Source organism: Falco punctatus, assembly GCF_963210335.1.
Source record: "Falco punctatus genome assembly, chromosome: 8".
Lineage (NCBI taxonomy): Eukaryota > Metazoa > Chordata > Aves > Falconiformes > Falconidae > Falco > Falco punctatus.
Genome location: NC_137588.1, coordinates 26,557,321 through 26,570,946, shown reverse-complemented (window position 1 = coordinate 26,570,946; position 13,626 = coordinate 26,557,321). Strand labels below are relative to the sequence as shown.

The window sequence follows — 13,626 nt, the reverse complement described above, 5'->3', positions numbered from 1 at the left end:
TGATAGGGTCATACCAAAGGGCTGAGAGCCTTCCAAATGGAAGGTACACTCACAGAAGCTGTTGAAACCAGAGACCAAACCTGATATACAGACCTGGGCAGGGTATATTCAACAGGAGCTATTTGCCTTGTTTGTCTTCTCAGAGGAGTCAGATGGGGTTCAGCAGGACAGAGATGTTAAAATTGGACTGGAAGAACAGGCCACACAATCCTTCTGCCCCCACCCCCCTAAAAAGAAGCCTGCATCTCCATGATGCGTTCATACACAGGCACAGAGTCTTTTCCTCAAATGGACACAGACTCCACGACGCCAGAATAAATGAATTGCATCATTTGATGGATTTTATCTTCAATCAAAGTGCACCTCTCCCTTTAGCAGAAAAGCCATAAAAATGTCTTGATTAAGCATGGAAGCTCCAAGGTGATTCTTCTGACTATGTAGTGAAATGGCTGGAAAGTGACCTCCAGGTTAACTCTGAAGCTGATAAAAGGATCCCCCATGAGAGCAGAGCATTGTTTTTTGAAACCCAATAAAAAAGAAGATAAACACAGATGCTTTCAGTTGTCAGGAGGGAGGTGACTGGTCAGATGGAGAGTGTATACATGATTTTTTTGCGGGGTAGGGGTTAGTCCTAGGCTTTTGAATTGCCATTTTCTTATCAGCAAAGGATGTGAGAAATACGATCCAAGAGGGTTTTTCCCTAGGTGTTTTACCAGTCAAACCACTGCCTTGGTTTACTCACCACAGCGGGTGGTGTTGATACAGCAGCCTTGCAACATGTACTGAGCGGACTTTGCCTGGCAGGCTGGGTCAAACCTAGACACATGAATGAACCCAGGAGAATAAACTCTGCCTATCTTACCCTCATTTTAAGAACACCCAGATGCTCCTTGTGCCTTGGAGAGGTCCCAGACCTCTGGTGCATTTTAATGGGTCAGAGAAAGGAATCACGGTCACATCACAACCTTTGTGGTCTTGATCTGAGAGTAGGCAGAGAGGCTCATTCCCTCGGGCTGTGAGGGAACTAGGATTCATATGAATACACTGTACGTAGCAGAAGAACACTACAGAAGCTCTTTGCTGAACTGGACTGGGCTCTGTTAGCCAAGCTTGGCATAGCCAAGCCAGAGAAGTCTTCCCCCCAGCATGGTGGCTCTCAGGTACATCAAATGGGCCCAGTACGACTAGCAGAGCACATGGTTGCACAAAGTGCTGTGCTGTACTGACCCAGCTTGTCCTTCATTTCCGCACAGCCTCTGTTGACACCTGAACTGCCTTGCCATCACCCAGCAGAAGTGTGGCCAACGGAGGGATTTACCCAAGCTGGAAAAGCTCTTGCTCATCCTCTGCACTCAGCTGACCATGCAAAAGCTCCTCACTCACCCTACTTGCAAAACAGTCGCTCCAGCAGCCTTCCTGAGAGCTGTGGGAAGCAGACAACCTCCAGACCAGCCAGCGGCCTGCTGAAATGGCTGGGTAAACCTTTGTATTTGTCTTTTCTCCTCCTACCCTTTTGTCTGGCTTGTATCTGTAAACCATAACTCCTCAGTGTGGGAAGTCTCTCCTATTAAACACAACAGAGCAGACTGCAGCCCACAGGTATGACTCGAACAGTAATGCTAGTGTAAAAGCCTGATGACCCCTTTTGAAAAAGACCAACTATTACATCTTTCATCCTAACTGAATTTTAGTCATGCAGTTATTACTTCAAATTGCTCTGTAATTTCAGATGATGGCATTCTGCCCTTTTGGCCTAAAACTGTGAGAATTATGTTGTCAGTTGGTATTTACAAAGTGACCTGCTCCTGCAGATGGACGGACAAGCGACCAAGACCAGACCCATGTGGATGAAAGGTTAGGCCCACTGACAGCTCTCTGGGCAGTAATGCAAGGAAGGCTGCATCCACACCTTTACATCACAGGGAGACCATCTCCTCTCGAGGCCTGCTAGGCGTACAGGTACAGATACTAAAAACTGCCACCTGCTACATGCAGAGGTGGCTCTAAGGTTTGTTTTGTTTTGTTTTTGGGTTTTTTTTGTTGTTGTTGTTTTCAATGATGGCTCTCCCTCATCAGGCTATTGCTCATCCCAGGTGGTAAAGCAGAGTTTAAATATGAAGCTTAATACTGATGAAGAAAAAACAACTCTATCACCTTAAGGGAAAAAAAAAAAAAAAAAAAAAAAAGGTGTGGCAAGGGTCTGCCCACATGTATTCACAGTTCCCGTAGAGCACAGTGGTTGACGGGATGTGGAATTCTTTCTCTGGCAGCCCTAGCTGTCAGTATCCAGACAAACAGACCTAGCCCTTTCCTTCACTCCCTCTCCCCGGATGAAGAAGCAGCAACACTATCTGACATAAAATCCTGGAAAGACAAAAGAAAGAAATAGCTGAATTCTGCCTCTCCCAGGCTGTGGTTGAGGGGGCGAGACAGGTAAAATGCATCAGGCCACAACATCTGTGAGATCCTATTCTAGCTCTCATCTGTCTTGGAAGGGCTGACCCTAATGATTCCCTCTGTGCTGGGCTCTATGTAAGTATATTTTATTTGACCACACTTTGTTTTATTTTATTTTACTCTACTCTCCCTCCCTGGTTAGCAAATGTTCACAGTGAATTTAAGACAGGTCTACAGCTCAGATTTACAGCTGCACAGAAAGCAAAATTGTTACTATTTATAGTCATCTCAAGTTTGTTTCATCTGCCTACACAATCAATTAACTTCAGCTCCAGCTAATTTTGCAATCAGCCCAAGAAAAATGTCTCTGGCATAATAGCTTGTTTTCTCCTCCTTCTCCCTGGAGCTATAAAAAACTCTGTTCCCCTTCCCTATGCAAGTTCTACACCTGAGTACAGCACTAACTGGACTTATCCTCCATGTCTTTTACCTCTTAGAAGCTTCTTCCTGACTGACTTGACAGAAAACCTTTTACTTTGCATGATGGAGACCTTTTTTCCCCTCTCCAGTGGAGGTTTGGAAAGAATACTCCACAGTTTATTTTTCCATCAGCTAATTGCAAATATTGAAAGCGTCTAGACAGGGGGAAAATAGCTTTATAAATCATCACCAAAAGGAATGTCAATGTTATCTTAAATCCCACACAAATAGTTTCGAAAGATGTTCAGTAAATATATATTTGTATACAGAAAAATTATGCTAACCTGGAACTCAGGTTGAGTGCACATCAGGATTTACATGTGCAGGGGAGGGAATCACAGAACAAGGATGTTGTAACCATCCCACAAACAAACAATAAGACACAGTAGATTAAAACTGAAAGGTGTAGTGAAAAGCAGTGAAGACAGTCATTTGGGGATACTCTTCAGTTCCTGGACTTCAGCAAAGCCTCATTGATCTCATCTGAGCCAGGCCAGGGACCTAAGACTAAAAGGGCAGTGTAAACTCACTCAAGTCCCATTGTGTCTATGAACTTATTGTCAATTATACAATAAAGAAAGGAAAGGCAAGGCAAAGGAATGACAGGGAAGACTCTACACCCTTTCAACTGGCCAGTGGTACAAACTAGTAGCTTACAAGTGGTTCGGGTGGTATAACCTGTGGATAATTGTTAGGAGTCTTTGATCAGCAACTGAAATCTGTGTTGATCCTGGCATCAAAGCTCCTGTCAGAGTCACAAAGTGGAGGGATGCCTCCTCAAGCCCCAGTGGTGACAAGACAGTGTGAGGGCAAGCTTGTAATTCTACCTAATACTTAACGCCAATATAACCAACAGGGTTCACGAGGTGTCCCCTAGTCCATCTTCTCCCATTTGGTAGGATCAAAAACATTGAAACCTGTTCTGACAGTTGTTGCATAAATCTGTGCTTTAAAACCTCCAACTATGAATGTATTGCTCTCTCTTCTCCTGAGCCTTAAAATATACCCTGTTGTTACAGATCTAAGTTGAGTTGTAAGCCCAGGACTTTGCACACTTCCAAAGGGTCATGGACTAAAAGCATTGCCATTTGAGAGTCCAGCCTCAAAGGATCTCTCAGCTCAAACATGAGATTCCTGTGGTTTTTCAGTAATTCTACATGTCCAAGACAAATTATTTAGAGAAACAAAAATATTGTTTGTCCTTGTGGAATAAACTATTTACTCAGTTCCTTTAAAACTGTCACATATCTTTCAAAATGCTGGGAGATTGTTTTGTTTTGGTTATGGATTTTTAGTTTCTTTGTTAGCAGAAGATTGTCTTGAGGAGAAAGGCAGGCATGTGTTATATACTCATTCAGGATGGAGGGAGAGGTTTTTTCCCTTAGAGGGGCAACAGCCTCAGGACAGCCTCTCTCCCTTTGGGTTACTGCTCAAGTTTGTGCAGAGCTGAAGGCAAAGTGTGTAGAGAAGGATGGAGAAGAGGCTGTGAGAGTACGGAATACAGGGAACAGAAGAGGGAAGTGTGTCGACAGCATGCAAGAAAAGGCTTAAAACAATGGAACTTTTCACTGATGGTCTAAAGCAGCCCCCACTGACCCGTCTGTGATGTATCCCTGCCTATTTTGGCATCTTGTCCCTCCTTTCAGCTCCTGTCATCCTTGAACTGTGGCTCATGTGGCTGAAGATACACAAGCATGTGGCTGAAGATACACAAGGCTGTTATGAATTATATTCTTCCTTTAAGGTCTGATAAGGTACATCATGGCCTGCAAATGTTTTAGGAATTGCTTAGTTTGCTTGCCTAAAGACATATTTGCCTTTCCTTTCACTAGTAGCAATGCTCTGATTCTTTATGAAACTGGGGATCTGTTTGGCTTCCCTAGAATCAGGATGACATACTTGCCACACCCTGCAAAGCTTTGCCTTTACTATGTACCAGTGCTAAATAATGCTGTAGAAACTATGACTTCTTCTTCTTCTCCTCCTTCTTCTCCTTATTATTATTATTATTAGTATTAGTATTATTGGTAATGGTAAGCAGGAGCAAACACATTTTATTCCCCAGATCTGCAGGCTCCCAGCAGCAGCCATCACTCCTCAAACATCTGCAACAGCTGTCCTTCCTGCTGGGCTCTATTCCAAGAAGTGACAACTAAGCCCCAGCCCTCAAAGTCTTTTAATTTCAGGGGAAGTTGATACTAACCTCCATACCTATAATGAGCCAGATGGGAATTTCTGACCCTCAAGAAGAAACATATTATGATGCAGATTATATCTGAAGACATGGCTATAGCCCATCTTTTACTCTTGGGATATTTTCTGGCGGGGGGCTGGGGGGAGGCGGGGGGAGGAGCATGGTGAGGAGGCAGCTGGGAGATGGGGGCGAAAGAGAGTGGAAGAGAGAGAGAGAGAAAGATGTTCTGAGATCTGAGGATCGCTTTTATCACCAACTTGTGCTGCTGCTAGATTTGGAAGTTAAGACAACACATGAATGGAAGAAACCATGTAAGCTGGAGGAAGAAACAAGAGTCAGTGGGGACTTTGTGGCATTCTTGGAGGAGGACAAGAGGTGTTGGCTGCTGCTTCCCTGACAGTGAGCTGGTAATTTGGCTGCTGGCCTCACTTCTGTGACGTTGTGTTTACAGAGGTTGCTATAGGAGTAGAACATGTTCCTTTGGGCTACAATTGCTTCAGATCTGCCACTGACACATTAGAAAATCTGTGATAGATAGGCTCCCTGGCTGACATCCGTGGAGGATGGAAGAAGTCAGAAGCAACATTTTCTGCTTTGCATCTCAAAGTAGTTTCCAAGCACCATTCCACTAAAGCTGGGAGTCCCTATCCCCTCACCCCCAGCTGCTCACTCCCTTTATCCCTCTTCATGATATGAAAGAAATATGCCTTGAACAGCAACACGAAAAGCTCAGTGCATGGACCTCAACAGCAGTGGTGATACAGCATGGAGGGACCAACATGCTGTGGTTTAGAGACTGGAACGAGCAGCCAAGGCTTCATGGTGCCACAGGAACTCTTACAGCTGATGTATACAATACTGTCTGTCTTAGAAAACTGCAGGCTTAGCTGCTAATAGCCTCTGAAACCCATTTTTCCTCTACCTCAACTTTACATTGCCCTTTGCAGTTGGATAAAGAGCATTAAAACCAGCTATAAAAGTTGGGGTGAGATGTAGATTTTGTATTTCATCGTCCCAGAATAACAATCTTGCTCAGAGCCACCAGAGATTTGCTTATCCTTTTATATGTCCATGGGCATTATCAGACACAACACACTTGGCAACCAAAAGACCAGTCTGGTTAAACATCTTGATAATCCACAAGGCCAAATGAAGTTGTTCCTGTCCTGATGGTAGAAGAAGCTGATGAAAGGACTCTCCATGACTGTGTACATAATCCTTGCTGGTTTGCATTAAAAGTCTTTGATGTTGATTTTCCTAGATCTTTCCCCAAGTTCAGTCCAGCTCAGAGAAATCTGCCATCTCTGGAAACTGCCTTCTGAGATAACCCCAAATACTGGATCTGGTGAATTAGAAAACCTACATAGCAGATTTGCAAGGCTGTATTGTTTCAGAGTCTGCTGTTCAGCTTTCTACTCTCTAAACTAGTCAGTCGCTTTCTTTAACAGAAGGAAGGAAAGAAGATCAGGTGAAGTGATGTTAACAAATCACCTGAGACAAAGACTTCTTTGGCTGCTGCTGAGCCTTAACCGACTTCAGCTTGCATATGTCCAACAGCCTTGTAGATTAATCCAGGATGAGCTTGCTTAACTCCTTAATGAAAGGCTTCTGAGAAGAACTATGCTGAGTTTTCTGAACTATCTTGGTGTTTATGTAGCATACTTTAAAATGTATTAGGAAACAAAAGCATACTTTTCACAAGGGCTGAAGATGTGCTTCAAAGCCCTGGCTAGTTTGCTAATGTGGTAACTTCTGTCTGCTTCGATTTCCCACATAGTTTGATCTCGATATAGCTTTCTGCTTTGCTTCCTGCTCTGGAGTACAATGAGCATTTATCTCTGCTGTACAAGAGCTGCGGCTTCCCACATGGAAGATAACTGCATGATCCTTACAGAAAATATGTTTCAGGATGAAATGCAGCTACCTCCACAGGACCACATACCTGCCTATCTTCATCCACGTCCAGGAAACCTAAGACATGGAAAAATATGGTTTGAAAGAGAATAAGAGTGCCTTGGTGGAAAAGTTGCAAAGGCTCATGGCTAATTCCTGTTCCACTCCTGTAGGCTGCTCATTTTTGTTGTGTAGATGCCTTGTAGAAACTGCTCTTCGGTGACATGCTGGTCCCTACAGCATTTCTGTATTTCCCCCCATTTCAAATGCCATCATAATGTCCTTGAGACACCCACCTCATGGAAGAACTTTCCACTGGAAAGTCTGTGATCCAGACAGGAAGACAGCAGTCAGTCAGACCTCTCCCATGGCACTCACCAACACAGACAGACCAGCTCATTCATGTGCCTGAAGAAGACCATGTGATGGCATTTAAATAACAATAATAATAAAAACTAAAAAATCCGCTGGGTACTACAGCCTGTGACAGGGGAAAGAAACTCTACACAAAGGCCTCAGGCCATTGGGGATTTAGTCAGCTCTACTACAGCAGGCTGAGCAGGAAGGAAGGATAAAGAGCTCAGTTTTCCCAGGAGGGATTTGTTACATACCTCTATCATTTCTTTCAAAGCGTTCTTTGCTCTACCTGGAGCAGGCACTGGACATGGGCCAGGTGCCCTTTGTGCCCCTGGATGCGAATCAACCAGGAGCTGGGGGAAGCCGAAACTGCAATACAAGCAGAGCTGCCAATGCACTAAGCTGAGCCGCCAGTGTCAGCCCTGAGGATGAAGGTTATTCTTCTAGCATTTGATGCCAACTGGCACAGCCTCCCTCTTCTTCCTTCACACAAGTGTTGCCTACTTCCCCCTCCCTCTCCACGGTGTTTTGCCTTTGAAGTCACTTCATCAAGAAATTCTTCCTCTGTCAGAATTAATCTTCCACCTGCCAGGCCACGAATAGCCACCTTTCTGTGTGTCTGCAGCACGTTGCCAATGAAAGGGAGCAGAAAGGAGTGGGTAAGCCTGGCAGAGGTAAATGGTAGAAAGGATCACCAAGAAATTCTACCGATACATTTAACCCTGAAGCAACACAAGGTACTTGCCCCTCCAGCACCCAGTCCCATGCAGGGTTTTTATAAGCTGGTTAGATTTCAAAAAGGTCTCCAATCTATAATCCTGTGTGGCTAGATGCCTATAGAGGAATTTTCCCTGACTAAATCCATAGTGAGAGCAAATACCCACATTCCTGACACTTAAAGGAACATGAATACATATTTCCTAGACTAGGAACATGCCTAAACAAGGACCTGGGCTGTTCCAAGGGTTGTTTCCCTCAGTCCTTCACATGGAAGCTGATGTTCTTAGACATCTCTGGTATTCATTGGGGTTCAGAGTAGTGGTTATTGATTTGACAAATCTGTTCCCATGATGCTGAATTCTTTCCTATAACGCTGAACCACCTGCATATGAATTTTGAGGAATATCTGGATCATCTGGACAGTTGATTGCCCTACAGCCACGTAGGAGATATCTAAGAAACACTTTGGAGTCATAGGACAGGCCAGCCCTTAGCTGGAGACCTTGACAAACTCAAAGCAGATAGAGTTAAAATGTAATGATATGGGGTATCTCCTAGGACATGCGGATCCAAGATGCTTCACAAGAAGTAGGAGTTGAACTAATACTTTTCAATCTTTCAGTAAGTATCATAGAGAAAAGACTATTGATTTTTGTGCAAATAAGCTACCATGGGCTCCTAGCACAAAGAGTCTTTAGTGGCAGCATATCCCAAGTAGGACAAGACATTTTCTTGTTTCCTGGTCAGATGCCACATTTCCTCCAACAGGCAGATTAAGTGGCTGTATAATGCATTTCAAAGGCTAGCTTGTCTAGAGGAAAGCAGGAGCAGGATGCTCAACAATCCTGAATCAGGCTTACTAAGGTGAATATGTAAGAAATTTTCAGATAAAGGCTCTTTTGCCCTGGATGCAATGGTGTCTTGATTCTTGCTGTCCCTTAGGTGTAGACAGCAAGCAGTGAGGTGTCTTTTAAAAGCCCGAGGGAGATTTCTAATCACAAAGCATCACTCTCTGGTGATTAGAACACTGGGCTAGGATGCAGGGAAACCAGATCCTATTCCTATTCAAACTGCTAGTTTTGACTCTTAAAACATACTGCGTTCACTTCCCATTTTCACCCTTTGCCCTTCTCTTCCCTTGGAAGGACTTTGTCTTCACTAGGATAACTGACCAATTTTTGGGTGGGGTTTGGGTTTAGGGGTTTTTGGTTTGCTTTTTTTTTTTCTTCCCCCAGAAGCCTCTCAAGGTTCTTTTAGTATTAGTCCTGTACCTTAGTAACCTTTACCTTTGAGGAGCAAGGGAAGCTCAAAGCACCCCCAAGCAGGGGAAATAATAGAGCATTAGACATCAAAATGTCAGACTGAATCTCTTCCCCCTCTCTCTCCCACAACTCCTACATGAAGCCAGATGGCTTCACAGGAAACACTACGCTGGAAATCTGCCTCCTGTTCCATTTTACATTCCTGCAGCTCTGAATACAGCCAAACCAATTTCATTGTACTCTTAGAAAGGATCTAATTCTAATGCTGTTCCTCTGTGGTATAAACATAGAGATTCATGCCTCCACTTTTTCTATTTTTTTGACACACAAATAAGGAGCTTTTCTGATAGTGTTCTGATGGTGCAAAATCAGGGTAAAGGTCTGAATCCCATCTGTGTATGCCCCAGGCTTCAGACTGGAGGGGGGCAGGAGCTGAGGACTCATGGCAAGTTGAACTGAGAAGCAGGCTTTTATAGCTGAGTAACAAACTCATGAATATTGGGGCTTTATTAACAAAAATGTTGACAGACCTTTAACTTCAATGGTGCTACTGGGCACTGCTATCTGTAAAAAAAAGAAACCTTACTGGATTTAAAAAAATTATTAGGTATAATTTATTTTTTTTATTTATTTCCACATATAGAATATATGCTAGGGAAAAAGAGCACTTTATGCTCTGTGAAACCAGAAGTGGGGTTTTTGTTTGGTTTTTGGTTGTTGGGTGCTGGTTTTTTCCCTAGAGGACTTAAGGGTATTCTTTTTTAATACATACTTTATTTCTCAAGTTCTGGCATGTCTGAAAGTCCAACCCACTCCTGCAAAGTTCAGTGAGATTGTTGGCTAATTTCAGTGCAGCCCTACAGCCAGTCTGGAAAGTCATTTGCTGACAAAAGGCACACACCAGAATAACTGGCTCAGACAGAAGGGGAGAGCCTAGTTTCCTTCTTTTTGAAACACAGCTTACTCCATCCCTCCCATCACTTTGTGTGTTTTCCCAAATTAGATCAAATCCTGCCAGCAAAAATGATGGGAGGAGATCGACTAACTTTTATCCATTTACGAACCAAGAAGTTTGCCTCAGGGTCTCAGGAACAAGCTGTTCCCCAAGACTGACTCCCTAATTGTTCCTGTTGTTTCTGCAAACCCTCCCTTGCCTCCGTGGCTCTCCCTGTGACCTGTGACACTTGCCAGTGGTTTGGAGCAGAGACCCAACTGCTCATTCCTGCCCTCTCCAGCAGCTTCCTCCTACAGACACATCTACTTTGCTAATTACTCTGGAGTAGGAAGTTCCCTGAGTGAATTACTTTCACCTTTTTGCTGCTCCCTCAACCTTCAGAAGCTGATAGTCCTTGCCATGCAGCAGTTTTCCCCTTTACAATTATATTCTCTTTGCAGGGAAGGAAGAAAGCACTGGGAGGTGTTTTTGCATACTAGCTGCTCACCGGCAGCTTCTTGGCCACTGTTGATTGTAGCCAGCAAATGATAATGCCTGGGAAAACCAGCGTCACCCCTCTGAGATCTCTCCTTCTACACCAACCAAGACAAACTTTTCTCTCCTTCCCTGGCTGTGACCATAGAGGACCTGAGGGATGCAGAGCAGCAGCCTTTCCAGCTTTGGGGAAGTCAACTTTTTCTCTGACCAGCGGTAACAAGCACCACAGGAGACAATAGCTCCCCACACTATGAACAAGAAGCCATTCATGGTATTTTACCTCTGCTCACCAAGAAACCTTTTGATTTGCAGGCAGGAGCCCACAGCACAGCCAGGAGGTCACCACCAGCTTAGTCAGAGAAACTTCTTGCTTCAGACTCCAAGAAGAGCATGAAACACAGTGAGACACATGCCTTGAGTCTCACAGGCTTGGTCAGGTCACTGTATGGAACAAATCAGCCTGAAGTAACACAGGCCGCATCGAAGATCTGCAAGTCATTACCCATAATGACTATTCAGAAAGGGAGCTGGCAGCAAAACCCTCTTCCCTCTCCTCCAGTGTAAATCTCTCCCCCTCCCTTTTCCTTCACTCCCCGGTTCTTTCAAGCAACAAAGAGTATCTGAGGACTGTTTCCCTCCTGTTGTGAGTCACCAGAAATCAGCTTAGGAGCAAGGCACAGTGGAGCCACAAAGAAAGGCTGGCAGGATGCAGGGAGCAGAGAGACCTGGTCCCATTCAGCTATGCCCATCCTCCTCCTCTTGTGGAAGCATGCACCTGATTGGGATGGGAAAGCATGCAGGCAAATACATGGGAAGATAGAGCCCAAGAGGGCATCTCTGTTCTGCCTTACTGACACAAGCAAGAGAGAAGGGGAGCACTCCCAAGAGTAAAAACATTTCCCTTCACCCAAGAAAGCAATGCATAGTGTAACATCCAAGGTCTTGCAATTACTTTCTGGTTTGAAAACATCTTAGACCCCTCCCTCTCCTTTTCCCAGGTGGGAAGTATTCACTTGCTGACATCTGCACCACCACCACCCTAATCATTCCTTGCATTTGCAAAAGCAAATATATTCCTTTTCTTTACCATTAAAGCAGGAACATGGATGAATGCATTTTGAAATCTTTACTTCCATTGTAGTGCTATATACACAAGGATATGCAAGAATAAAAGCAGCACACAGCTTGGGGGAGCAGAAATTTTGGCTGGGGGTGATGCAGCGTACAGAAAAGCCTGTAGAAATGTTTGACTGTACCTTTGACTGAGAGAATGAAGAACTCTTCTCTGGGGCTTGTTAGAACTGTAACCGTCTAATTTAGAAGAGCAGGATAGGATGAATATTTTATGAGGGTTTTTCCACAGGGCTGTTAACATTTAGCAAACAAAAGACATCCGTGATTCATTTTCCTTCTCACAGGGAGCAAATGAGTTAACAGATGTAACAAGGGAATTAAAAAGGGATGCACCCAGCACTGAGAACAGCTGTTGCCTTTAACAGGTACTTGGAAAACTGCAAGCACTGAGGTTCACGCAGCACCTATAGGATGAGGTGAGTCTAGGGTAGAGCTTGCAAACTGATTCAAACTTGTTTTCTGCCCTAGGGTCCATGGGTAAGTGCTGCTGGTTGCAGGCCTAGGACTTATGTGTCTAAACACCTTTGACAATCTATGGCTGTGCTCCCTTTCTGTAAAAAGCTGAAGGAAATCTGCTGTCTGTCTCCTGATCTAGTTAGAAGGTAACTCTTGGGCTGTGGTCAGCATGGCTCAGCTAGTCATGACCTGACTCCAGCTACTTCCCCAGGTGCTTGTCCTGTAGAGGAAGCATGAGACTGTGTTTCAGGGAGGGCTCTGACCACACTGAGAGAGGGAACACAGCCCTGTCCACAACAGCTGCAGTCTCTGCGGGGTTGTGGGGCACGGGATTAGCACCAGTGGGGATGCAAAGAGGCACTGCCTCTCCCATCTCCTGCTGCAGTGAATCAGCCTCTCTGCAGCACATCCCATCATCCTTGTGGTAGGTTAGTTGGGCAAAGAAATGCTTCCTTTCCACAGGAAGGTGTGCTGCTCCTGAACAGGCAGCCTTGGGCACCTTGCCCCATCCTGCCAACTCCACCAGCCTACGTAGGTGTCCTGAAATTAGCCCAAACCTTTGAATAGGTTGGTCCACCCTGGGCCTGTTCCTGCTGCATTGTTAATGAATGACTGAGCATGACATGCTCTGTCTCGCTCCTGGCTGCTCAGCTGCCTTGTACAGAGCCTGCAGACAGCCTGCTTAGGCTTTTTCATAATGTATGCTCCAGAAGATGCTCTCCATCAGCTTCAGTTTACAATTAGCAAAAATCCAGCTCAACGTACCCCTAGAGATTATTTCTTTTACAAATATACAAGCACCCCCTCCCCCCACACACTTCTTCTGTAAACACATAGATGTGCATATAGTACAACACAGTGCCATAAAAATAATACTAACACTGGCACATAGCCAGCTCCATCACTGGACTGATGATGAGCGTTTCAAGCCTCACCTTTGCTAAGCTAATGTCATGCAAGGTCTGTCTCCAGGAGAATGTGCCCATTGCTGTAGTACTCAGACATTTACAAAACTAAGTAGGAGCCAGATACACTGAAGAGTTATAAGGGACTGAATGTTGGTTTTTTCCTAGTCCTTCTTCTACATTTTGCCTCCTTGTTCAGAAGTCCATGTCTAGCAAGAGCTGCAAAACCTGTTCTTGCAGTCTTCTCTAGGGAACCATATCAAAGCAGAATAGCAAGATGATGACCAGATATACTGGTGCAACCCTAATCCTTTCCAATCTCTAGGCTTCCCCTCCCTCCCACTAAATCTGACCACAGCTCTCTGCTGTGGGGCCAATACTGCTTAGCCCTATTTT

The 13,626-nt window shown here is 44.6% G+C and overlaps 1 long non-coding RNA gene across 2 annotated transcripts in view; it reads left to right on the top strand.

The window, feature by feature from the left end:
- The window catches only part of LOC308068349, a 107,928-nt gene that overhangs the window by 5,318 nt on the left and 88,984 nt on the right, over positions 1 to 13,626 (top strand). Inside the window, exons 2-3 of one of the 2 annotated variants that reach the window (XR_013929939.1) lie at positions 1,254 to 1,476; positions 1,812 to 13,626. The exon at positions 1,812 to 13,626 is cut by the window's right edge and continues 88,984 nt beyond it. This is a non-coding gene — a long non-coding RNA (uncharacterized lncRNA). Of the gene's footprint in view, positions 1 to 1,253 lie in introns of both variants that reach the window. The other variant, XR_013929940.1, reaches the window with a different exon arrangement.